The sequence below is a fragment of the Lepisosteus platostomus genome (assembly GCF_059453375.1).
Source record: "Lepisosteus platostomus isolate fLepPlt1 chromosome 5 unlocalized genomic scaffold, fLepPlt1.hap1 SUPER_5_unloc_1, whole genome shotgun sequence".
NCBI lineage: Eukaryota > Metazoa > Chordata > Actinopteri > Semionotiformes > Lepisosteidae > Lepisosteus > Lepisosteus platostomus.
The window spans coordinates 818,905-823,151 of NW_028291471.1; the positions used below are offsets into that span (position 1 = coordinate 818,905).

The 4,247-nt window shown below is 45.9% G+C and overlaps 1 long non-coding RNA gene across 1 annotated transcript; it reads right to left on the reverse strand.

Annotated features, from left to right (window-relative positions):
• Positions 1 to 994: 994 nt before the first annotated feature.
• LOC148638439 (uncharacterized) lies at positions 995 to 2,936 on the reverse strand. Its single transcript, XR_015931038.1, has 4 exons — positions 2,669 to 2,936; positions 1,879 to 2,128; positions 1,498 to 1,556; positions 995 to 1,325 (listed from the first exon to the last, which is right to left on the reverse strand). It is a non-coding gene; the product is annotated as an uncharacterized LOC148638439 (long non-coding RNA).
• Positions 2,937 to 4,247: the final 1,311 nt, after the last annotated feature.

Sequence of the window (4,247 nt, forward strand, 5' to 3'; positions counted from 1 at the left end):
AGCCCAGTTTTTAACAATCATTTTCATTTGAACTTACTTTTTTCAAAGAAGGATCTGAGGTTCACTTCTTGAATTAAATCTTTTGACAAGAGGTAAGACTTCTATTTTACATTTAAACCCATGTTTAGCTGTGTTTTTTAGATTTAACTGAATCAATTTCTGTGTGTGATAATGTCCTTGAATTCTGACAACATCACACTAAATTACATGATATAAAACAGCTAATGTCTCTAGAGATAAAGTTTCTGGGATGCTTCTAATTACTTTGCATTACCAGGGACAGTTTAATTCACCTTGTACAGTACTGAAAGACCAAAATGCTTTTTTTAAAAGTTATTTAACATTTTATAGAACTTTGTCTACTATGGCAACATGATGAGCTTGGCCACTTATCTTAGGATAAAGATAGGATAAAGGTTTATCTTTTGCACCTACCTGCCCCCCAGGGAAGGCCAATGCTTTCTACGTTGATGGTTCCCTACAGTAGACTGTACCTTATCTTCAAAGGTAATGTATATTGACCCAAATCAGTTTTGGAATCCAATCTACTGACGAGATGGAGCACATCCTTTTTTCAGGATTTTAGCATCATATGTTTAGTATATTTAGTCCCTAATGCTGAAAGAAATGATCATTTGTTTAACACGCACGGGTCTGTCTCAAAGGATGCAGTGCTCCTGAAGGCTCTCAAACCCTGCATTTCAGATGCCTAGCTGTATCCCTCACATGTGGCACCTCAGAATGACTTCTAACCTTACCTGTGGTGTCTTCAGTCCCTATTGCTCAATGCATGGTGTACGTACTGCATACATGTGTCTTGAGAATGAGGAATGGGCCCCTGAGACAGTCATTTGCCTGTTTCACAAATGATCGTATTTTACTAGAGATTCTGTTTGGGATTCAGATGTGCATTCGGATTTATTGGTACATGCCCAGGGCAGTAAGCAGTCTGAGGATTTATTTCCAGACAGCATAGAGCAGTGAAGCAGTGAAGTAGTGCATAAAGCATAAGCAATCATTTATTACATTAATATATGTGAAAATAACATTTTAGCATCATGCGTTTAGTATATTTAGTCCCTAATGCCAAGGACTCCAGCAGTCTTACAACCACTGCCCTGTTTGCCTCGCCAGACACGATCTCTATTCTGTTGTAATCCACGATGTTCTTCAGGTGATTTATCATGTCCTTCCTCGCCTGTTGAGAGGCCATCCTGATCTCTTCTGCCGTGGCGTGCTTCATACACGCCCTCTTCAAGTGAGCAGGAAGCTGATCAAAAGTATTCAGGCATATCTTGCACACCAGGGGAATCCTCGTGGGTTTCCTTTGAGAATAAATAAAACCATCTGTGTATAGAAACAAGCTAAGACTGATTTCTTAAATTATCCTTAATTTTCTCTCTCATAGTTTGAGCATAATGATTTTATTGCATTTATATAAGAATTGTTCATTGCTCCAAAATAAATTATGGTTTCATAAAAAAAGTGAACACTTACTTGGTCTCAGTCACAGACGTTCCAATAGAAGCCATTGTGGAGTTCAGCAACTGCAGGTCCTAGAAGTGGGAAAGGAATTTTAAAAGAGAAATTGAATTACAATACAGAAGGAATGGCTGAGGGATCACTGAAATATATATATACAAATTCCAAAGACTGAGTCCATATCTCCTGTAGGTGAGGACAGACTGGATCAAACAAAAACAACATTTGAAGTGAATTGCAAATGTATTGAGTTGTGATGCAACTGTAACTTGAACCTAACATGACTGGGGCGTGCATTTTTGAAATTGCATTTTCACAGCTGAAATACAAAATGAAGCTGATCGCAGTCCAAACTCAAGGTATTGTTGTAAAACTAAATATTCAACATGTTTCTACCTGTCCCTTTTCAGCTCACTCAGAAGTCCACAGCCTGCAGCCTGGTGCCTCTCTGTCTCTCCCCCTCCACACTGCTGGTCCAGTGGAGGTGCTGTTTGATCCTGCAGGATCTGTCCAGTCTTGTATAGTCTTACTGAGCAGCGCAGGGCTCCCTGGCCCCAGGTACGAACAGTAAGTGACAGTGCAGAACAGCTCTCTGACACTCCGCTCCCTCACTCCAGCTGATCAGGGCAACTACACAGTGAGGGACCTTAAGGGAAGCAGTATCAGCACTGTGATCGTCACTGTGGGCGGTGAGCAGGTCTACAGTAGGGTCACTAGAGGGCTCTATATTCTTGACAGAGTGTGTTCTTCTATCATCCTCTGTCCTGATTGTCTTTCAGCTCACAGAGACACTGTCACCCTGCAGCCTGAAGCCTCTCTGTCTGTCCTTCTGTTCACTGGAGAGCCAGTGGGGGTGCTGTTTGATCCTGCAGGAGGTGGAAACTGGACCTCAGTGTGTTCTGTCCAGAACAGCACAGCCAGCTGTTTCCCCCAGTACAGTTTTTTTTATTTTTGATGATTAGCCATATGTTGATTATAATATTGTACATAATGTATAATTTGAACTCGATATTTTTCAGGAGTGAATGATTGTATATTTTCAGAATAAATTTCGAAACCAAATTATTGTCCCTCGATCTCTGTCTCTCTCTCACCCTGCTGTCTGTCTGTCCCTGCCTCTCTGTCTCTCTCTTTCAGCCCCATCTGTCAGTCTGTCTGTCCCTCGATCTCTGTCTCTCTCTCTCACCTTCCTCTCTCTCTCTCGGTTTGTTTGTCCCTCAATCTCAATCTTTCTCTTTGCCCGTTGTCTTTCTGTGCCTTCATCTTTGTCTCTCTCTCTCCTTCCTTTCTGTCTGTCACTCTGTCTGTCCTGCGTTGTCCCAGCTGGGCCTGTCTCCCCGGCTCTCTGCCTTCAGCTCTGTTCGCCGATGTCCCACCAGCCCGTCTCTCTCTCAGCCTGTCTCTTGACTTGCAGGAGGAAGAGGAGGTGGAGACAGCTCCTCCGGCAGGAGAGAGGAAGGAGGTCAGTGCTGGTCCCACCCTGCCTCCTGTCCTGTCTGTGGTGGAGTTTCGCCGTCTTGTCTGTCCCTGGGTCTCAGTGTCTCTCTCTCTTTCAGCCCTGTCTGTCAGTGTCTCTCTCCTCCTCCTCTCTGTCCTCAGTGTGTCTCTCTCCTCCTCCTCTCTGTCCTGTGGTGTCCTGTGGGTCAGTATTAGTGGGCTACACCCAGGCTCACTCACTGCGAGTGTGATCTCAGCAGAGTCTCTGTGCTCTTGGGACACTTGACTCACCTGTCTCTCTCTTTCTCTCCCTGTGCTGTCCCTCTCCTGCCCCCTCTCTCCCTCCAAGGACTCCAGCTGGAGGAGGTCCAATCACCACCTCCTGTGAGACAGAAGAAAAAGAAGGTGGGTAATGCTCTGATCCTCTCTTTACTCCTGTCCAGTGTCCAGTCAGTGTGTCTGTATGAACCCCTCTCTCTCTCAGTGCAGTGTTCATGTACTGGAGTGTCCAGTCATGTGTCTGTATGAACCCCCCTCTCTCTCTCAGTGCAGTGTTCATGTACTGGAGTGTCCAGTTAGTGTGTCTGTATGAACCCCTCTCTCTCTGTGCAGTGTTCATGTCCTGGAGTGTCCAGTCCGACTCTTAACGTGACTCTCCTGTCTCTGCTTCAGAAGCGCTGGTGCATCTTTTTGAAGTCCCTGAGCTGCATGTCGGTGGAGACAGAAGATCAGGACGAGCCAATGGAAGTGGCGGAGACCGTTTCTCAGGAGAGGAAGAGCGAGGGAGAGGAGGAGCAGGCTGCCGGGAAGGACAAGAAGAGGAAGAGGAGGTGCAGTTGAGCAGACGGGGGCGCCGCCCGGTCGTGTCTGTGATTCAAGGAGGAGTCTCCTCTTGCTGTTTGATGTCATGGTGACGTCTGTGTCTATGTCCCTCACACCTGCAATAACAATATTCTTTCCAGGTTCCTTTCCTGGTTCTGTGCCTGCTAAGATCTGGACTGGACTGTGCTGGATCGGAGCTGAGGGGCCCCAGACTGTGCTGGACCGAAGCTGAGGGGCCCTAGACTGGACTGGACCTAACCTGAGGGTCCCCAGACTGGACTTAATCTGTATTGTAATTTTTGTTCTTTTGTTAAGCATCATTAAAATGGTTTTAAAAAAAATCTGTTTAGCTTTTGTTTTTTTCCCTCCCCCTCCCTGAAACGAACGAACAGAGTCTGTCCTTCTCTTTCATCCCGGAGAGTTTGTGGTTGACGGATTGAGGCTGAGAGCCCTCGTCGTCAGCGTGCCACCAGTTGGCGGGGATATATACAGCAGGTGGGAGCCTG